The sequence below is a fragment of the Lathamus discolor genome, chromosome Z (assembly GCF_037157495.1).
Source record: "Lathamus discolor isolate bLatDis1 chromosome Z, bLatDis1.hap1, whole genome shotgun sequence".
In the NCBI taxonomy this organism is placed as follows: domain Eukaryota; kingdom Metazoa; phylum Chordata; class Aves; order Psittaciformes; family Psittacidae; genus Lathamus; species Lathamus discolor.
In genome coordinates this window covers 33508393-33531765 of record NC_088909.1, presented here as the reverse complement: position 1 = coordinate 33531765, position 23373 = coordinate 33508393, and the positions used below count along the sequence as shown (strand labels likewise).

The window sequence follows — 23373 nt, the reverse complement described above, 5'->3', positions numbered from 1 at the left end:
GTAATCATACTAGAATTCCTGCAGCAGTGACATGATAAACTATATTATAAAGAAACTGCAAGTACTAACTTATCCCTAATGGTCTATTTTATGCCTACGGACCTTTGCCTATTCCATACTCTGCTTTTATTTCAGAATGAGTAAAGCAAAGGTCAGCATCACAAACAAATCTCTTGGCTCATTCCTCACTGTCCAAGCAACATGCTATTTGAAGTCATTTTGAGATGAAAGATAACACTTCAAAAGGCACTTCTAGCACTAAAGCAACCATGAAGTACCCATATCTTCCTGAGTCAATCTGGAGATGCTGATCAGCTTAGTGCTGGAGAATTGCATTAAAGGTCAAAGCTGAGAGCAATTAAGGACTGCGTGATAGGAAATTGAAGAGTCAATTGGGAAACACCGTGTAAATGAGCCTGATGTTTTCTTTACTTTCTTTGCCTCCTACTCCAGATTCAGCTAAACACAGTTTTAAGAGGACTGTTCAGCATTTGACAACAGCAGTTACCATGCACAGTGGGGGAAGCTTCTTTCTCACACCTCTTTGTTCTTGCTTGAGGAAAAGCAATATTGCAGTCTTGATATTTTTCACTCTTTCTTTCTGAACACTTTTGCCCTTTTTCCTCTTTCCTTGAATGGCATGGGAAAAAGCTGCTAAAGTGAAGATTTGGCATCATTTTGTGGTGTCTTGTCCTTTATTCTTGCGCTTTTGCGTAGCCAAACAGCCAAGAAAGAACACGTAACTCTTCTTAGCAAAAATCAATGACTCTTTTTCTCTTCAGTATTGTGAATCTAGATGATATATGACAAAGTATGAATCTGACTGTAAAGACAAAGAATCAGAGATCAGCTGAGGGTGGAAGAGGCCTCTGGACACCATGTAGTTCAACCCCTGTGTTTATAGCAGTGCAGGTTGCTGAGGTCTGTGTCAGAGAAGAGATTCAGAGCAGCCCTGTGGAGAAGGACTTGGGGCCGTTGGGTGATGAGAAAATGAACATGAGCTGGCTTCCGTGTGCATTCACAGACCAAAAAGCCAACTGTATCCTGGGCTGCATCAAAAGGAGCGTGACCAGCAGGTTGAAGGAGGTGATCCTGCCCCTCTACTCTGCTCTCGTGAGACCTCGCTTGGAGTATTGTGTGCAGTTCTGGTGTCCTCAACATAAAAAGGACATGGAACTGTTGGAACAAGTCCAGAGGAGGACTGCGAGGATGATCAGGGGACTGGAGCACCTCCTGTATGAAGATAGGCTGAGAAAGTTGGGGCTGTTCACCCTGGAGAAGAGAAGGCTGCTTGGAGACCTCATAGCAGCCTTCCAGTATCTGAAGGGGGGCTATAGGGATGCTGGAGAGGGACTCTTCATTAGGGACTGTAGTGATAGGACAAGGGGTAATGGGTTCAAACTTAAACAGGGGAAGTTTAGGTTAGGTATAAGAAAGAAGTTCTTTATTGGGAGGGTGCTGAGGCACTGAAATGGGTTGCCCAGGGAAGCTGTGAATGCTCCATCCCTGGCGGAGTTCAAGTTTTGGACAGAGCCTTGAGCGACATGGTTTAGTGTGAAGTATCCCTGCCCATGGCAAGGGGGTTGGAACTAGATGATCTTGAGGTCCTTTCCAACCCTAACTATTCTACGATTCTATAATTCTATGCTGGGTTTGAACTGTCTCTTAGAATGGACATGCTTCCACCACTCTAGAGCAACCTGTTCCAGTGTTCAATCACCCTCACAGTCTTATATTTAAACAGAAATTTTGGTATTTCTGTGTGGGCCCCCAGTTCATGTCACTGTGCTCCACTGAGATGAGAATGCCCCTTTCAGTCCCTCTGAAGCCAAGTGTTAAAGATAATTGCTAGACCAAGTAATGTGGTCAGAATTCTCTAATTTACTTCTGCAGCTCACATATTCAAGCTCCACTGTAAGCACAAAGGCCAAAAAAACTTTTCTTAGTGGGAGTCAAGACTCTTATCTAGTATTATGACTTTAAAACTAATGACCTAATAAAACAAACCCACAAAATGCTGTGAGAATTGCAAGAGTATATTGTTGTGCTTTGTAGGTCATCTGCCATATCTGAGCTTCCATGACAGAGAAATATGAACCAAATTCTCCTTGAAGTAAGCTCATTTGTTTTTTCCTTTTTCCTTATATATTGTCCTTACTGAAGTTTGCAACAAACATACATGTCTACAGAGAAGCACAATTTTTTTCAGCTCTGATGGATTTCCTAAAATGAGGATATGCATCCTAGAAACAGGGGAATTAAAAGCTATAGCTTTTTACTAGCAGTTTAATTTTTCCTTTTGTCCATATTTATTTGCGCATTGTACAGTAACTGAACTTCAAAACTTTAATTGCCAATAAGACGCACATTCTTGCTTCTGGTTTTCCTCCAGGCTACAAAGATTATCTATAAGCTTCCTTGAAGTAGACACAATGGGACTCTGACCCTGTTACCAAAAGAGGTAGCATTTCTGTGGACTTAGAAGACAGGAAGACAAAATTTACTGAACCAAGATTCTGGATTTCTGATGATTTTGGGTCATAGTTTAGGGTATATTTAAACCTGAAAGAAATATGATGAATTAGCAATTCAGTGTCAAAGGAACTCAAAGATGGTGCTCTTCCACATTGGAGACCTCCATTTCCCTCTTTTTATGTAGCTGTTCGAGTGAGCTCTTGCCCTCCATCACATGCTCTCCTTTATTACACTACATATGTAAGATTTTATTTAACTCAATATAAAGTGGACAGTTACATATATGCATAAAACCTGTAAGTCATAGCTCTATGGCAGTTTCTGGAGTAATTAAAAAAAAAATAATTAATGAATATCACTGTCTGCAGAAGGGTTGCTTCCCAAGATGACTATTTTGCACACTGCAAATCGCAGAAATATAGATTTGCTAAAACTCATAATCAGCTAGGAATAAAAAGTCATGTTGCCCTGACACAGTGTCAGGAGAAGGCTCAAGTCCAAACAAACAAATTGCAATAATTCATTAATAGTGCAGTCCTAAATCAACATTCCTCAGATAGAATAATAGAATCTGCATCAATCATCAAATGCACCAACATAAGTCATCCTCACAATACGACCTGACATGATCAGTGTTTCCTGGTCTGGACATGAATGTTTGTGATTTCCCTTGACACAGTGTGGTACATAAATGTGGTAGCTTTAAGTTTCTGATACACTACCATTATATTGTTATATTCAAGTTACATTATCTCATAATTCTTGCATATCTTTGCCGCTTGATACTCCTTCAAAAACAGTAAACCTAAAGTTTCTATCAATTTGGTACCTAAAATGAATCATTCAGTGATTCAGCTGAGGATACTTCTTTTGTCTCAGATTTGTGGTACATGATTAAAAATAAATAATTCTCAAGCTCCATTTACCCAAATGAGATTTGAACCCATACTGGACTCAACCGTACCTGCAAAGACTATATATTTGAATTACTAAATTCAAGAACAGAGTAATATTCAATGAACCACAAACTGTGAAATCTCATTAACCTCCTTAGATGTCATTAAACATTCTTCTGCTTATTTAGATGCCAAAACAAGTAATAATTTTCAAAAGTATTTCTCCCGTAAAAATCTATCAAATTCAATACAATCATAGAAAAGTTGTCCAACAGAGAACCAAAAGAAGGCACCACCCTTATACTTCCATTTTTTCCAGCATAGTATTAAGAACTTAAATAATGGGACATCACACGCTTTCCAGGCAACCTATGCCTGAGTTTTGTCATCTTCTAGTAACTTCTTTCTCCAGTCTTTCTTCCTGCAATATGCACCCAATACTTCTCCTTTCTGCTATAGACATAGGGAATGAATGATTTACTTTATCTTTTTAGCATCTTTTTTGTGGTTTAAAGACTACTATTATGCCTTCATGAATAGACTTCAGTGTATTCACTATTAGGCTAGGCTAGGCTAGGCTACATCAGGTTTTCCAGATGGTTCTTCCAACTCATTCTTCCTAAACTATCATTATTTTCCTTATGACTTTCTTTAGCTGGTCTGCTCAGCTCTCAAAATGTAGTACCTGGCACCAGAAAAAGCTCAAATAAGACTTTCAACATATCCATCTTTGTATATTGTTTTATTGCTGCCTTAGTTTACCATATTCTATCTGTTGAAAGACTTTTTTTCCAGTTTTTTCTCCAGTTAGGCAAGAACGTTTTAACTTCAAAGCATAAGTTTCAAAATAATTTGATCTCTCCCTATTTTGCATTTTCTAAAAACTTAAGCATATTTTCTATTTTATTATGCAAGTTACTAATGAAAATATTGAGGAGTACCAAATCTGACTAACCCTGGCAAAATCCTATTTGATATGTGCTTTTATTTTCACAGCGAGCTATCAATTTCCTAATCAGTTTTGAAAACATGTCACACTAGTTTTATCAAGACAAAATCTTCCTAGCTTGCTTATGAAGATGTTATATGTGCCATTATCATTCTCCCATCCTACTGGAGAATGTCTTACCAGGTTTGAAAGTTTTTCTTATTGTCTGATTTGATCAGAATAGAACACACATTAAAATGTAGATGCAATCAGATATGCAGGTTGCTTTGGAAAAAATGTAGTAGTTGCATTCTTCTCTTAGCCTGCTCATGGGGGAAAACAGAATGAAACGCCTGGAAACCGGATGCAACAACCCATTCATTGGCTAAAAGGCCAGATATTGGTCTTAAAGAGAACCATTCAGACACATCAACAAATATTTTATTATTCTTTTCATCTGCTCTGAGAGATTCTTGGTTAGAAATTGCATTTTTTCCTGCTAGATTTCCCAGGACATATTGCTGTTTATTTAATTGCACAGCACCTTTGGCTTCTGTATAGACATTCTACTTCTACCTGCTCTTTTCTGCTTTTTATATTTTACGTCCTAAGAATAAGACAGGCATGTCACATCTGGAGTGCAACTGTTTTTTCCCTGGCTCAAAGGAGCTGTGTTGAAAGATACATAACCTTTGCAGCAGCCACATGCTTCTATCTGTTTCCTACTATATGCTCCCTTATGTATGGGGTGTAAGGGACCAGGTCACTTCAAACCAGCACAGAGAAAAGTCACACCAGTGTGCCATATCAGACACCAGCCCCTGTGTAAATGACTCTTACCCTGTGTAAATGGTGCCTCTTACCCTGGCACTCAAAAGTGTTGATAGCCTACCTCTTTAGCAAAAGCCTGACTTCTGTGTCTTTTCTTGTTTGCAATAACATTTAAGGGTACAGATCTGCAGTATGATGCAGCCAGATTATAGTCTGGTTTACCAAGCCTTTTAATCAATATTTAAGAGTAAAAAGATAATAGTCTGTTGTTATCTTTATAAATAACAACAGCTGAATTAACATCCTCTCTATTCACTGCTTAAGCTGAACAAAATCCAGAAGATGTTTGAGAGATCAACATCTTTACTGTCTCTCATTGGTTCTTGGCTCACAGAGATGACCATTAAGTACCCAAAGTACAGGAAGACAGCATGACATGATATATATGTGCCAAGACAGACCACAACATGCACAACCAGACAAATACACAGTCATTGCATTAATACCGTTGGAAAAGATCTTTCAGATTATTGAGTCCAAACATAGTTAATACATCAGTGAAAATGTATTCTAATCAAGCTAATCAACAAATAAATACAGCAACATCTGAAGAACAAAACAAAAATCTGCCTGCTACTTGACTTGCTAATAAAAGCTGAATCACACTTTGTACATGGATTTTAAATCTCTGTAATCAAACCTGTTAAACAAGTCACAAAGTCTCAGCAAAACCTGAAATTTTGTTTCAGACACTTGGAAATTGGGAAACATAGTTTATCTGAAAATAGCAATGTGCTCATTAATCTTTCAGGTTATGCATTAAGTCAAAACCACAGAACTTCACTACTGCATGGACAGCTTTTCAGGTGTCAGAAAATGGAAATAAATCACCTTAGGCAGCAAGCAGCATATACCAGAAAGTGGCAGCACCGTGGTGGTCTGCTGTAGCTGCATCACTGCAATTTCAGTAAAAGAACCACCACACCTACTGCTACATTATAATGCCCTCACAGAGATTACAAAACAGGACGATCTACAATGTGCTTTTCCAGTTTCTAGGCCGTATTTTTGTATGTGACTCAGGGCTGGGTTTTTCTTTTGCTTGAAAATATGTCTATGGAAAAAAAAAACCAACCACCATCACACAGGTATTCTGGGATGCAGCATGTACTTTTCTTAAATATTAATAAAAAGATGAGTAGTTAGTTTCAATTGGAGAGGTTGGGAAGTTATTTTAGCAATAAAAGATTTTTTCTACATTAAACATGTACTACTTTTACACAGAAATTCAATAGGTGCCCGTCTTGGCTCCTCTACACTTTGTAAAGTGCACAGTTTTACTTAAGGCTTTATTGACACCACCGGAGTACTTGTGACCGTAATGTAGTGGTTTTTGTTCAACCATGTGTAGTATTCTGGATGCCTTTCTGCAAATAGACTAATAGTTTTATTCATTGAGCCCTGCCTGAGTTTCTACTGATTTCACTGGATTACTAATGTAAGGAAAGTTGCTTATATATTGTTTTATTGGATCAGAATCTCACAGCACAGTTGTATTGTACCCTGCCTTTTGAGCATATGATCTTCCAAGATGCAAGTGCCAAGCAGTGAGCTGCTAATTAGCTAAACAATGAATCACCAGTTTTAAAACAATGGAGGGTAATATCTGTATATCCTAAAAACTACAAATCAACAGTAACACTCCCTTTTACACAACTGTTTTTTAATCTTCAGTTTCCAAAAAATAAAATTACATGTCAAGCATATATATATACATACACACACATACGCATAGATGCACACAGATTGCCTCTTCTCCATGTGTACAGTCATTATAGTAGGAAAGGAATTCTGAATGTAAAGAAAAGTCAATCACAACAGATGCCAGTATCTCATGGCATAATGCACTAATTCTTATTGATACATTTTAGATGATGAGTTACCAGTTACCACGACATAAACAGTGTAAAATAAGTTGACAAATAAATAAATAAATAAATAAATAAAATTTCCTTGTAACAGAAATGAGCAAAAGCAATTAACCCCAAATCTGAGCTACCACTAAGTAACTTTTCCTTCTTTTTTCCCTGGAGTAGTTCGAAACATTTTTCATTACTTGCATTTCTGCTAAAAAACATTTCTAATCTAACCTGTCTCCATTGCCCATATGTTCCTTGTAGGCTGCAAGCATTTAAAGTAATTAGGGGATATTATTAATGGAAAGCTGTCTCAAGATAATGGTTTTCTGCTATTAGACAAATGCCAAGATGACATTTTTTTGAAGCAAGAGGCATATATCCAGGGACATTCTTCTGGTCTCATGATTTTATTTATCTTATGCCAGACATTTAATGATGTGGATTCTGCTGTAATATCTGATATGCCGTGCTCTGGGAAATGGTGGTGACTCTGTGTGCTAGTGACACTAGTGGAAAGCTTTGTTCCAGGAGAGACTCTGAAGCCTTGCAGAGACTCTCATTAATACAGTTTGGGTCTGATTCATTAGCAGATCTTGTGATTCACAATACTAGGCCAGGCAGAGCTAAAAAGAAAGGTACCCACCTATGAAGTACAGCATCAAATCAATTAGCCCATTTGCTGCTGTGGTATTTTACCTTCCTAGACTTTCATTTGTAAACTTTGGCTGATTAACGTAAAGGCAGATTTCCTTCTCACTTTAGCCATTAGCTCATGCGTCACGTTAACAACTTCCTATGGTAATATTTCATATAACTCTTGAGAAAGTTTTCAAAATGGTCAGTGCATATTATTAGTCTGTGACTTCTTCATGCATGTTTTAAATGTTTGTTTTCAGAGCCACTGATCATGCTCAGGATTTCCATTCTGACATACTAATTAAAAGGAAACAAACAAACAAACTAAAAAAAAAAAAAAAAAGTGCTTTCAAAGCTAAGTGAATGAGAAGGGCAGGGAAATTGTTCTGCTAAGTGTGATGTTGCCATTTGATTTACTGTTCAGGTAGTGACGAAAATCAGGAGGAAGTAAAACACAGGGAGCTTGACTCTGCCAAGTATTTTAATACTCCTTTGCTCCGGTAGCCATTGTGGCATTGAAAAATGTAGGATCAGAACCATAGATTCATCACATGGTTTAGGTGCCCAAGAGATGACTACAGTGGAAGCTGTGATGATGATGAAATTTTATAAAAGCTGAGGAAGTGAAAGTGTGCAAGACAGGTCCTATAGCACAAAATAGTCACAAAGTATATCCAGACTGATGTATGCCTGCTTAAATCCCCGTCATTTCATCGGATATTTAAAGCTATGAGAATCGACAGCACCTGAACACCTATTACTGAAGAAACAATCCAGTGGACCAAAAAGCAATTTTCCCTTCCCTAATAAAGAGAAAGGATAGTCTAAGCAATAAGCATGTGTGAGGTCTGAGGAAGGCGGAGATAAATGACATGCACAGAAAAGGAAGATGGAGAGGGCTTATAACCTTTTATTAGCCATCAGAAGTAATTTAACATTTTCTTTGTCTATGCCTATCATTGACAAAATATTCAGGGATTAAACAAAAGGGGGGTTAACAAAAGCACATCCTATGTGATAAAAGAGTTTTGAAAGGAGCTTTAAAATCCTTACCGCTGAATATAGCTGCTGCTGCCATAATATTTGTACAGCAATCTCTTTGCTTTTACAGTAACAGCTCAATATGTCAAACCAAGCATTAATTTGTGGCGATTTGTTATTGAACGATTTAACAAGTCTCTGGAAGTAGATATTAGTGGCAAATTACGTAAAATAGAAACTGAACTGATTTTTATTGGACCTAATAGGCACATAAAAAGCAAAAAGAACCTCCCTTAATAATCCCTGGTGGGGTGGGAAGCTACATGATAGTTTTTAATAGTAAAACCGGATAAAATTAACCACCTACAATAAAGTTGCATCTGGATTAGTTGCAGATGTTCTGAATAAAAGCTTTCTGAGATACTCTTTTCAACATCCACTAGGTGGCACACAGCGACCGTGCTTAGGTCATCGTATCTCCACAAACCTCCCATTCATACAGCCGATAAAGAACTGCATTATTAATTTATATCACTGCATCCACTCTACACCTAATATTTGTTTAGCCAGCTGTTTCCTCTAATCCTCCTTAAACACCATTGATTGAAATCCTAAGTATATTCAGACTTTTTTTTTACCCCAAAGAACATTTTGTTACAAGCTACAAGTTACAAGCTACCTTTTCAAGTGCAGTACTGTATACTACAGTTACTAACAGCAGAGACAGAATGTCTAATACTTCCTCACAAGCAACAGAAGAAGCTTGTCACATGAAAATAATTTTTTTCCCCCCAAAACTTTTCACTTCCAGAGGGTTTTCAGTAATGAAATGAACTGTCAGTTTTACAATGAAACAGAAATGCGAAGTATTGCAACTTCCAAGAACAGTTTAACTACCACTTCAATGAAAACATAAATGAAAAGCAGAAAATACTTATTTCAGTTCTCACACTTTAATCCTTGCAGTGAACTGGAAACCTCCGAATATTTTTAAACAAAAGCAACTGCAAAGTCACTGTACACTTGAAGATATCAAAACACTTTTTAAAGGTTGGTCAATATTATTTCCAGATTTTTCCTGAGGGGCAAGGAGGTTAAGCGACTTCATTAAGTAAGTATTGATAACAGTCCTTCTGCTGCAGACTGTGGCCAACAGAGGACAAAATCTTTCTTTTAGTCACATATCAGCATAAAAATCAGAGAAGCTAGGGACCTGCAGTAGAAAATGGTCTTCTTACCAATTTATGAACTGTAAACCCAACAGTGCACTGCAGCATGCCACAGAAACCCTCCACCCTTCTGTGAAATCTCCCTCTCCAAGTCTCAAGCCTTTGTACTACTTCAGGCTGTTTTTAATATCTGCTAGTTGTTTTAACCATGCTACCTGAAACTGAGAGGAAACTGCACCCGCTAGGTTCAGAATGAAAGGTTGTTATGCTGTGATTTACACTGTCAATCATGTCTCTGAAGAAGATATTGCTGTGGATAATAGTTTTTTTCATAATGACACAGGGTTTTTTTCCTCTTTCTCATTAGACTCTGCTTGTACATTCGGGAATCTTATTAGAAAGACAGGCCTTTTGGCACAATATCTGTGCAGACCAGCAGTGTCTTGATTTTTACATTGACTTTTTTTTTTATTCATTTTTAATTTAACTTGAAAAATCTACTCTCTGCAAAGTTTTCCTATTTTGGTTCAACTTACGTCGAAAATTATCACAAATTAAACTTTTTTCTTTATGTTCCTTTCTATATTCTTCCTTCTTCCCTTTCCCCTTTTCACTAGACGTAATACAGGTAAGCGCACACAGGTCAGAGTCTCAGATAATGCATCTGGAGCAACTCCACAGCAGAAGATCTGCCTCCATTTGGTATGGAAAGCCAAGGAAGCATAAGCTGTTTCTTTGCAGCACAAGGATCTAGCATTCTGCATGACACACCTTGGCATGAGACTGTTGACTCCTGGTTCCCTCTCCATGGGAGCTGAGAATAATTTTCCTGTCTATGATACATTTCTGCACGTGCTGAAAATACTTTGTCTCTAGAAACAGTGTTTATTGGGAGGGTATGTATCCATAGTTACACAGTCTCACTGCATCCATGTTTTCAACTACTACATCATACATTGTTTTCCCCCAAAACAATAGGAATCTTTCCAGATTGCTTTTTTACATATTTAGGCACTAGAACAGTCCTGCCAGCCATATATACAAACTCACTGCTGTTAGCAATCTACACAATTCTTTTGTGCATGTTGGCAGGTCCCCAGAGTCTCCCAAAGGTTTTATACCAGTTACATGACATCACACAGCAGCATACATGAAAATATTCCCTGAAAGACTCTAGCAGTAATGAACCCCCTTTCTAATGATATACAAACAGCAATAAACCTCCTTAATGCAAACATGCAAGCAGTTTTGCACAAAAAACATTTTGAACGACGCCTGTATATGCATTTGACCCCAAATCTCCCAAATAAACAGCCAGTAAAATGATACCGTTAAGATAGCCATGGACCAGCTAGTGAGTGGCTATACATTCAAAATGTGTGGCATCCTAAATTTTCTTGGTGAGTGGAGAGGATACAGAAACCAATGCTAAATGCTATTCAGGGTTTCCCTAACAATAAATAGCCAAATAAGACATCAGTATGTAATTTATCATACCTTATTAAAATCTTCTTACTTCTAACTGGATGGCTAGTACTTTATGAAAATCTACTCCAGCCCTTGAAATTCTTGCTTTTTTTTTACTACATCTTAAAAACTTCTAAAAGCATCTGACTGGATGGAGAAATCCCTCAGAAAAGACAAATCTCTATGAAATGCAGAATCCCATAGGAGGAAACCACAGAGTAGCAGTACACAACTTTTGTCTTTCAGATGGAATCTGCAGTTGCAATATGATCTCTCCTTTGGTAACACAGAGCAATTAAAGTCAAACACATTGAAGTTAACCAGTTTCAATCCATCTTCTGTCCTTGCCCCCCACCTCAGCTGCCAAATTTAGACTGCTTGAAAATTCTTCTAGTGCAGCCCTGGAGCTGATGCCATAGGCATTGGTTACTGGATCCCCATCCAGCTTAGAGAAATAACGGAGAAAAAAACCTTTCCCAAAAGTTTGGTTATAATTTGGTTTTTACCTTGCACAGAGCTCCTGAGTTGAGATGCTCTCAGAACTCTCCAGCAGTTTGAAACAGAGGACAGCAAAGTGCAGAGGAAGTTTTTGGTGCTCACCTTAAGTCAGTGTGTGTGTGTGTGCCTATGTCCCGAAAGACTCTTTGTGGCTCTGGGTGGCAGAGGACCTGATTCAGGGAAGAGAGAGCCACTTTCTCACCGTGAGGAAAAGAAAAGCAACACGTCATGAGTTAAGTACGCCTCCAAGATGTCTTAATTACAGCCCAACGTGCTTTCCATTCAGACCCCAGGAATGAGAGGAAAAAATAAACCCACACACGCGGTTTCTCTTTCACACACACCCACCCCGTCCCGGCACGCTGCCCTGTCCCTCCAACTCCCTGCCCTCGCCCCTCAGGTCCAGCCCTCCTAGATCCGCACCTAAAAAAGCTTCTCTTGCAACGCACACAAGTCCGGAGGTAAAAACTACGCAGGGTGAAGGGAAAAAAAAAAAAAAAAAAAAAAAAAAAAAGGAAAAAAAGAAGTGGTAGTGTTCCACATGAAGGGATCATTGAATTTAGCGATTTAGGGTGTGAGACCCTGAGAAACACGATCCTTATTGCCTCTGCTCCCCTCCCAGCCCTCCCCACCGGCCCCCCCAGCTGCTCATTTACCCCCTACCCTACCGTTAGCTCTGAGGGTGGGAACATGTTTTCAGATGGGGAGAAAGTGATGCATGAAAAGCGGCAGGGGGGAAGGGTGTAGTGGGGTGGAAACAGCTGGACCTAACAGGATCCCGTTGTGTTTTTATTTTACCCCCAACTTCCAATTGAATTATTAATCCCGGAAAGAAGCCCAGCTTCTCCTATTACACCCCAAATACGGAACATGCCTTGCTCACAGCACTGGCATCGCAAACCCCTGAAGCCAGGCAACTGTTGGCCCCAAGTCTTAATGCAATTTCTGAACACCATCTCGGGTTAAAGTGCTCCTCCAGCACCAAAAATCTCTGGATTATAGGGCTTTTCACATCAGGAGACCCATGACCTCAAAGGAGTCTGTTAAAATTCATGCAATATGTAGTTTTAACCCTCTAAATGCCATGGCATGAAATGCACACACATCAAACCTTACCTCTTACAACTGCAGACAAAAGGTGCTGCCATTGTCTTATCTCTAAATGTGTGCATTACTTAACATAAACAAAACCAAAACCCCAAATCAAACAACAGGAGAAAGAAAAAGGACAAATAAAAAGGCTAAGCCTTGATGATGGACTGACTACTGGCTGGCAAATTGGGGCCCAAACAGTATTTATTTGTTTTTACTGGAAAGCAGGTGTAGTTGCTCTTCTCCACTTGAAAAAAGATAAGGCTTTTGATGCTCAATCTTCCAACAGCAGCAGGAGATGTAAACCTGAATCCTCAACCTCTAAATTTTGCTGGATGAGAAAACGCAGGTAACCCAGGCAACTTGGTTCATTTTGCCCCCTTTCCCCCTTTCTCCAGCTAAACAGAGGAATGTGACTGCATCACACCCACTGCAACTCTACAACATCATTTTTCAGTCCAGACCCTGCCAAGCTTTTATCACTGTGGGTGTCAAACTCTCAGCCTGCACCATCAAAAGAGGCTGCAGCTCATCAATCCTCCTCGACCAGGAAATGTCAGAGCTTAACAAACGCACCCTGGTGCAAAAGCACATCTGAAAACACGAGTTGTACTAGAGCCACCAAGCAGGGGTCACCCACTGCTGTGGCCCATCAGCTCCTTCACGGCGGATCCCACTGGCCAGAGAAACTAGCAACAAACAGGGCTCTGCGTAGAAATATCAGGGTATTGGTGGTGTGCGGTCATCAAAAAAAGGTGAAAAAAGAGCATTAATGCCTTTGTTTGGTGACAATCGGGTACAGGCGGACACAAGCGAGGCGCCCGGGCTGTACGATACAGCCGCGCCTGGGCCGGGGGCTCACCCGGCGCTGAGGGGTGCCTCGAGGCGGGCCCTGCCCGGCCCCTCCCGCCCTGACAAAGACACGTTTCTTCCCGGCGGCGGTGACCGGCACGCCCTCGGATCCCCGCCGGTCCCCGCCTCCCGGCAGCAGCCTCCGCCGGGGCGGAAGCGGCCTCAGGTTTCAGTAACAGAGGGGACGTTGATGGCGCACGGCGGGGTGCGGCTCGGGCGGGATAGCGGCGGCCGCTGCACCCGCCCTGCGGTTCTACGGCCAGGGCTGAGGCGGCTCGGCGGGAGCCCTCCCCATCTCCGTTCCTTGCCCTCCTGGGTCTCTCCTTCCTCGTAGTGCTGTGTCTGCCCGCAGCGGCTGGTGGGGACAAGCGCGGCCTGCTGCCTGGCGCTGCTGCCCCATTTCAGGTGCCTGCAGCAAACCCGCTGCGTGCCTGACTCTGAACGGGCAGTCGATAAGTATTTCCACTGCCATTATCTGTCAGGATATTTCCTTCCTGTTCAGTACGTAAAGGTTTTTTTCCTTGTAGAGACAGCTGGAGAGGGGCTTTGGACTAGGGCCTGTGGGGACAGGACAAGGGGAATGGCTTTAACCTGAAAGAGGGGAGACTGAGATGAGCTCTTAGGCACAAGTTGTTCCCTGTGGGGGTGGTGAGACCCTGGCGCAGGTTGCCCAGAGAAGCTGTGGCTGCCCCATCCCTGGCAGTGCTCAAGGCCAGGTTTAGCAGGTGTTAGCAAACAGTGCCGGGCACACCTTCCTGCAAGGAGATTGTTGTCTTACAATATGAACATATAGTCTGTTCATCTTACGCAACTGTTTTTTGTCACTAATGCTCCCTTACTCACTGTCATTCTTCTTACACCTGTCTTCCTGAACAGTAATGGTTCTGCTACATGGCGCTGGTCCCAAAGGCACCACAGCCACTTCCACCTTCAGGTCCTCTCTTAGTTGTTTACTGTCACTTACCATGATTTTCATTTGCAGTTACTCACTTACTTTCCAGTTCATGTGGCAGTGATCTTCTTTTGCTAGACACTGTTAATAACACTGAATCATTTTCTTTAAAGTATAACAGACAGCTAGCTGAAACTTCAGGGCTCTGGGAACTAATTCTATGCTACAATACTCAGTGGAGTAACCTGACAAGATTTATGTGATCTTTGTGTACTTAATAAAAACTTTCTGTTTATCTTGGCTATTGTCCTCAGTTCTCATTGAGTTCAGAGCTGGCTGTTGTAACTGTGCAGTTTTAGCTTAGTAGCGATTATCTTTTGATAATGTATTCACATACAGTGAGACGTTCTGTTTTAAGCTGGAAAAGGAGAAAGCCGTAAAAGAGTCTTGTTTGACACAAAAATGAAGTACAGTTGGTCCCACTGAAGAAGAAAACGTAAGGTAAAAGCTAATAATATGGTGAAAAATGTGGGTTATAAACTTCTGTTTGGAAAATTCAGCAGGATGGATGCTGTGAGTCACTGGTATGAAGCTGCAGAAATCTACAGGAAAAGAGTAGTAGAACATACTAATTTTAAAACAAATCCTACATACTCATAAAAATTCATTACTGAAATAAAAAACACTGAGGAGAAATACAAACATTGGGAGAACTCAAGCTCCATTAAAAAAATTAAATTATAATCAAAATATATTAAGACATTCATTTTCCAAACTGACTGAAAATGCAGGAAATTATTTTATGCCAGCTGAACAGCCAGCTTTCCATTTGAGATTATTTATAGTTTCTTGGACTACACTGTTTTGTCTTCCTTTTCACAAATTAGACTTTTTACAATATGAAGTTGTTTTCTTCAGGAAAACTTGACTTAAAGTTTCAATGAGACAGAGTTTTGGACATTTGTAGCTGTTTAGTACTCCTGGCTACGTAATCTTTTTCTGTTTACAATATTCTCATTTCTGCTGCTTAAGAAATGAAGCACCAAAAAGAGTTCATGAAAAAAATACCAATTATATCACTTTTAACATCTGTTTCTGTGGAGACAGATGTCTGATCTCTATTAAATGAATTTGCATGGTCTTCATTTTGCCTGGTAATATCAGGAAAATCATTTTGATATAAATACACTTGATTTACCACTTCATCAAACAATCTTTTCACATTTCCCTGCAGAATATTGATTTATTTTGTCTTCTGATCTGTGTTATCTTTGCCCTGGAACTGGATTGGATTTACAAACTTGGGCCAGCTCCAGGTTTTCTGAGAACTCTTTTAATGTCAGTACTTTGTCTTACAAGTAGTTGTGACTCTTCAACACACCAGACCAGTTACATGTTTTTTTCTTATCTTCTGTGTGTTCTATAAATTTTGTTCTTAATTATGTTTCTGTTTTTTGTGAGACTCTGAAGATGAATGGATGAGACAAATAGAATGTGATCAAGAAGCAAAGAAGGCAGAAAAGAAAGAAGACAAGAAGAAGATTTTGTAATGTTGTGTATAAACAGAAGCAGAAAACTTTCTTCTGTCAACATGGAAGTTAGCAAAATACCTTGCTCTTACACTCCTACACATCTCAAAGGTCTCACAAGTGTTCATGCACTGCACATCACAGGAATAAACAGGTTTTGTTCCATTAGATGGAAGAAAACCAAGCCTTGAAATATGTCTTAGGAAGTGATAAGAAAAAATTTGTGAGGTAATTGTTGAACTGCAAGATCAGTAGTGAATAAGATACTTTTTAAGCTACAAACTTTAGTTTTCGTAAATGCTGATTTCCTCATATAGACATAAAGATAAAAAAGTAATCACCAGTTCTTGTGTGTTACTTGATTTGCTTTTACCTCAGTCATTTGTTAAAAGTTGCACATATGACTGCAATGTCAGTTGACTCTCAGAAAGTTGATGAACTTCCACTGTGTTGGCAAGTCACTGATTCCTTTGTGTGTGAAGAATGTGTTATGCCAGAAAGATCACAGATACTCCCCCAAGGAGACTAGATAACATTTTTCAATCTATGAGAATGTGACTGATTGTTGATACTTGGTATCACGTGAGAGATGATTTCAGGCAATTGTGGTGTTCTCAAAGCAAAAGGAAGTGAGTCTATGGAATGGCCTTCTCGCATGGAAAACTAAGGCAGATTTCACTCAGTGATGCACCAGTATCAACAAAGTGTTGCTGAACTGAAGCGTGATTCCTGATTATGCTGTCATCTTTCAAGCCATTCAGGTAGGAAGAAACACTTTTTATTACTGAACTACCAGACAGTCCAAGCCACTAGCAATAAGGTTGTTTTTTTTTTTTTTTTTGCTGTTGCATGTCCTCCTATATTATTAAAATTGAAGTGCCAAAGAAAAGATTTTCATCAGTCTCCAAAATGTCCAGAGTAATCTCAGTCAGTACAGCTTTTAACCCGCTGGTTGTTCCGATAGAAAAAGAGACAGCTTAGCTTTCCAATCAAGTATTTTCAAATGTCTGTTTTGCAGGTAGAGAATATGCTGGTGAGTTTGGTTAACTGGTGTCTAGTCATGACTTGTGTGGTGACATGCTGTGTACCTCCACGCTAGGATGGTGCTGCAGAGTTGCAACTTTGCAGTGCAATTCTTGCACTAAAAGGTGGTTGCTGAGGCATTTGGAAATGTGGGCAATTGTAGTTAACTTCAAACAATAGTGCCTCTAAAAATTTTGGTGTCATAAGAGTTTGGATCATGAAGTCCATGGAAGAGCCAGTAGCCTCAGCCACTTGGCTTTCAAGGAGGTGGTGAATGCAGCACACTGTGTTTGCCTGTGGACACTGGGACGAAAGACCAGCTGCTATCCAGAGGCAAAGAGCTAAGCCTTCAGGCTTGCTTGCTCACACTCTGAGGCCAGCTGGCCTAGAAATATGTAGGACTGAAACTGTATCACAGTTTTGGGTCACTTTTTGTTTGCACATATTGTTGGCTGGGTTTGCAGATGCAGTCTGAGGTTTGGATGGATGAAGTTTGCCATCCAAAACTGCACAGGCTCAGACCTCTTCATTTATGAGTTGCTGTCAGTAACTGACCCAGAGAGTCCTTCTCTAAAGAATGTGTGGCTTACTCTTCTTTATTTTACAGCTTACATTCTACATAAGGAGCTATTGTATTACACTTAGAACATACAAAACTCATTCCTGGCTGAAACAAGAGACAAACATTGTATACCACTTATTCTGAGAAATGTTTAACACTTGCTCAGATCCACAGTTCCACTGAAGTAGGATTTCTAGTGTGAGTAAAGGGGAATGCTATCTAGTCCCAATTATTATTGCTATTTTAGCTGAGTATTTTGTGTAGGTGGATAGGATAATATAAACTGTAATGCTGTCAGTGTGTGACTGGTACACCTCTAACATCTCTGAGCAAGGCGATTCATTACTTTTGCTTCCCAGGGGTTGTGAACAAAATTAAAATTTCTGTAAGAACAGATTCCCTGAAGGTCCAGGGTGACCTCTTTTCTCATTTTCATGATAGGGCCTTAAATCAAATGCAGCAGTTTTCCGTCAATATATTTAATTTGCTTGACAGCATGACATTGTTGGTATTTAGGTTTAAATTAATACTCTGTCAAATCTCATTAGTTTATTTTAATAAGGATCATCTTGATTGTAACTCCCTGGCTTCAATAATCGCTAGGATATCTTTTAATAACCATGCGAAGCTCTGGTATCACTTTCATATTTATGTGCTGCTTTGTGGTTTCCTACAGGACTTGCCTCAAATTAGAGGTGTTAATATTTGAGGAAAAAAAAAAAAAAGTATTTCTTATATTGTCTTGAAATCTACTAATGTTTCAGTGTCCTAGCTGTCAAAGAATATTTTCTGCAAATAGTTTGATGAGTAGTTATGAGCTTGTAAAGGAGAACAACATGGCAGCCATTTGTTTCTCTGTTTAAAGAATTGCCTTTGAGCATTTTGTATTGGTAGCGGTTTTGGGGTAGAAGTGTAACAATGACATGTTGAGCTTTTCAGACAATTCAGTATCAGCTGTCATGCACAGCAGTCTGTAGAAGTTATTTGTGGTGCTATTGGAATGTTATGGATTGCATGATTCTGTACAAAGAAAGGACTCACTTTGTTTTTTGAGTCTATTAAATAATTTTCTGCAGGAAGTTTTCTGTCCTGCTGTTTTCTTGTAATAGGATACTCCTTTTTGATAGCAGTATTCTTACCTGTATGTATGCCTTTCATGGTAACTTTTTAAAGTGCTAGAATTAATACTAATTATTTCAATATGCATGTGCCCACACAAATTTTACTCGTCCTCTATGCAGTCCTTTGTCAGGGCAGCTGTACCTACTAACACAGGAGGAAAACCTGCACATAGGTATGTATTCTCATTTACAGTTTACTTATCCTTGGAAAAATTGCCACAAGGGACAAAAACTTCCTCTAACTTGTAGCAAGATCCAGTGAATCAGTTGTGATACTGTCTTTTGATTCCTGCCTGGGTGGAGCATTTTAAAGTGGAATCTCTGTCTCTGTAAATATATTAAGTATAAGCACAGAAGATATGGCTGCCAATAGCTTAGTAATTTTAAATATTCATAAGTGTAGCATTTGTACATTGGAGTGTATTCTCAACCTGATTTTAAATGTTACAGACTAATATTTTTCATTTGTTGAATGATTCAATGTGGAAAATATTCATAAAGTTGTAAAAATATGTTGACTTTGATCCTTCTTTCTTTCTAGGAGGACTGAAAGTCTTTGCAGTTACTGTAAGTGGAAAATCAATATAATAAGAAAATGTTGATTTAGCTTTTCATATGAAAATGAGTCTTCTGAGCATAGTTAGAAACAGAGTCTTAAACAGACCAGATTTAAAGATTTATTTTTTTTTTCCCTGTTAGAAGAGGATGGTTGTTTAAGAACACAGCTTAAATGGGAGAAAAACCTTATTCACCAGGGTTGAAATTAACTTCACCTGCATAAATTCTGAGTAATCATCTATGAAACCATTCATACGAGAAGGAAAGCCAAATGTTTTTGGAATGCTTAAGTTTTATATTTGTCAGCTATGCCACATTACTTAAAATTGAGCCCTGCATCATGATGGTCTTTCAGTTCAGCCCAGCTTTCTCTGTGCTTTTACAACAAATGAAAGTATATCAGGTACATCAATGCTCTTGGTAGAGGAGCTAGAATAAGGGAAGCAGAAGTAAAGACATGAAAAATGGTGAAATAACAGAATCTGGTGAAGCCTTCCTGGCCAAAAGACAGAATGAATTTCTATACTTCATAGAAGATTTAATCTAAAAGCAGTTGAGGATATAATTCTGCAGAACTCCAGTCACAGGGACCCTTACCATGATCTATAAAGAGGATCAGGGTATTTGAAAAGGGTTTCCTATCTTCAGAGCCTTTTCTCTTTTCAAACTTAATGACTAACCATTCACCACAACCAGCAGGCAAATGACTGGCTTAACTGACCAGCTGGAATAAGCTACAATAACTGCTTAGATTAATAAAAAGTTGGTCTTACACTATTTTATGTCAGAAAGTGCAGTGAATAATTATAGCAATGTTTTCATAGCTTCACAAATATTTTGACTTCTAAAATGCCTATTAAGGCATTTTTAATTTTTATCTCATTTGTACTTTTAAAAAATAATTGTTGCGTGCAATGTATATGTGTGTGTCTTTTCTAAAAATCTGATAGTATTTTTGTCCTGACTAATGAAGAATTCTTTCAAACACACCATAGTAAAAACAAGAAACTCCCTTAGTCTTTTCCTGTGTCATATACTACCTTTCAGATGAAGCTGATACTATTTTTTGGTCCAGTTCTTTCTTCATGATTTTATTTGGTACTACCAATAGAGATGAAATAAAGTGTTTTTCAATTGTCTGAACATTTTCTGTGGACTTCTTTGCAACAGGAGAGCATTACTGAAGTAGTTTGTAAAAGGGGTTATCTTTCTTTCCACAGTGGAATAATTTCATGGCCTATAGTAAACCTTTAGAACAAGGATGAGCAATGATGACAACATTATCTTATTTTTAAGTATTTCGTGAATGTCATTTAAATTATGCTGTTTTCTTCATATCAGCAGACTTTTGAGCCATGGTGATGAACGCATCTGTACAATCCACTGAAACTCAGTTTGAAAAAAGTAAGTTTTTGAATATTGAATTTTAGACTCCTCATGTTCCTTTAATATTACAATAATAGAAGTGACAACTTTCCAATATTAAGAACTACAAAGAAAAGGCCATACTGAAAAAAAATAAAAATTCCTAGTTTATCCAGGAAATTGTTTTATTAATTTCCATTTTAGAGGACCAGAAAGTTACTGTTTTACAAGAAGGTGTTTATGACCTACTGGGTGCAGCAGTGTTATTCAAGATATAGGCAGATCAGATCCCAAGCAGTGAAATGATTCAGTATTTTTACACACATGATCTGAAATTTCTGTATGTTCTGCAGACTTAGGGAACTATTTCTTCATTAAAAATAGACTCATACTTCTAAAGCCACTTAACTTCTTGTACAGTAAACTTAGAAAGGTAAAACATAGAAGATACCAGAAAGTATACCTGTTTGTGGAGTTTAATGCTGATTCACAGTAAAGTGGGAGGTAGCTGGTTTTACTGCCAGGTAGAAACCCGAGAATGCATAACTAGTGGAATACACATCTAAATAGATGTAATGAGACATTCTGTGGCAAGAGAGGGATCCTTCATGCAACCTAAATTAGGCACCAGAAAGTCAGAATGAAGGTACTGGCTTGAGCACTGTGGTGTGAGAAAGCAGAATTAGGCATCTAGAACATCTGGTTTTGAATTTAGCTACCTACATTTAGCCTGTATTTTATTTTTGGACCTACAATATTGATTTTTAACTTGCCTTTGCCATCTGATCCTGAATAAAATATCCTCTATTAATTTGATGGGGATGTTTTTCAGGGCAAACTGCTGATGTTATTTTTAAATATCTGATAAATATTATGCAATCTAAGTTTATATAAATGCTGCAATTATGGTGCCAGGCTTTCAAGAAAAAACAGTTGCTATGGGATGGCTAAGATTAGATTAGTATTCACATTTTTGGGTGGGGTCTACCTTTCTTGCTGGATACATAGGCTCACATTCTAAAAATCACATTGATGCCAAGACCTTAGTTCACAAGCAAATTAACATAGTAGTTTCACAGAATAAGACAAGCTCAGTCTGAATAAAATTTCCAGTGTGTGGCCTTAAATGCATTTAAAGAAAGAAATCAAGCAAATTTACACATTAGTTAAAAAACAGCACATGATGTCTAATATCTTTGCATATTGGAAAATATTTGTCCCAGTTAAATTATCAGATCTTTACCATGTGCTATGAGAAATTTGTTGACTGCAGGCAAGAAACTAACAGTTTATTAAAAAAAAAAAAAGGGGGGCTGAATGCTGCAGCTGAAAGCCAATACTGACTTCCTGACTTCCTGATAGGAAGAGAGATAAACTTTTGCTGAAAATTACTTTGGTTAGTGAATGGTAAGATATACTTATTTTTAAGAATTGCGTGTTGCCTTCCAGTTCCATGACTTTTGATGGATGTCAGTGGAGTTCAACCTTGTGAACTATTGCACTGTAAAAAATTCAATAGGAAGCTTGAAACAAATTAATATCTCTTACTGAAAGCTGAAGGGCTCCATTTGCAGTGGGTGAAATTAAGTACCCCTTTCTGAAATTGTGAAAATCAGTGGATACACAGGTGCAGCTGCACTGTATTACAGTGGGTAGTCCATTGAGCTAGTCATAGAATCATAGAGTCATAGAATCACTTGGATTGGAAGAGACCTTAAAGCTCATGCAGTTCCAAACCCCTGCCATGGTCAGGGACGCTTTCCACTATGCCAGGTTGCTCCAAGCCCTGTCCATCCTGGCCTTGAGCACTGCCAGGGATGGGGCAGCTACAGCTTCTCTGGGCAGCCTGTGCCAGGGCCTCACCACCCTCACAGGGAAGAACTGCCTAAGAGCTCGCCTCAATCTCCCTTCTGTCAGGTTAAAGCCATTACCCTTGTCCTGTCCCTACAGGCCCTTGTCAAAAGCCCCTCTCCAGATTTTTAGGCCTTCTAAGTAGTCATTATTGGTTGAGCTAGTTTTTATTAAGGAGCAAAAAACTATTTAAGCAATCTCTTCAGTTGTGGAGGTAAAGAAACTCTGTGCTTGGACTTATTCCAGCATATGAGTGCATTCTTAGATAGTGCAACATTTCACATCTGTCAAAGCGTGGGTATGTACTGTGGGAAGACAGTGTTTGGGAGGATATAAAATTGAACAAGATGCATAATTTCCCTGTAGCAACTATGTAACACCAGTGCCTAAAACACCTCTGTGTCCTGTGTGAAATTCCAAGCTGCATGTGAGCTTCTGCTTTATGTTAAATAGCAAACTTCAGACAATAATGTTTAAGGTTTTTTCAAGTTCGGAGATAGGTTCATCCTGAAGGACATGCTGAGAAATACTTGTGAGCAATCTGATGCATTTCACTGTCAGTCAGAATGATTTTACTTTTCTTTACTTCTTTTACATTTCCTTTTCTCTATTTTATTCCCTTAAATAGCTACTGCCCCTTTGGACTTAGGTTCACATCAAATATATGTAGGTCTTTCTGAATCTTTCCTAGTCACCTTTCCAGGTCATTTCCCTCTGTCCCTCTTTGTCCCTTCAAAGTATTAAAGTCCTGCTTTGATGCAATGCCGAAGTTTTCAATAAATAAATGA

At 38.9% G+C, this 23373-nt stretch overlaps 1 protein-coding gene across 1 annotated transcript in view; it reads right to left on the bottom strand.

The window, feature by feature from the left end:
- The window catches only part of HAPLN1 (hyaluronan and proteoglycan link protein 1), a 64423-nt gene extending 52634 nt beyond the window's left edge, over window positions 1-11789 (bottom strand). The window contains exon 1 of the mRNA XM_065661855.1: window positions 11749-11789. The gene's annotated coding sequence lies outside the window, so the exon portion shown is untranslated. The remainder of the gene's footprint in view (window positions 1-11748) is intronic.
- Between the last annotated feature and the right edge of the window lie 11584 nt (window positions 11790-23373).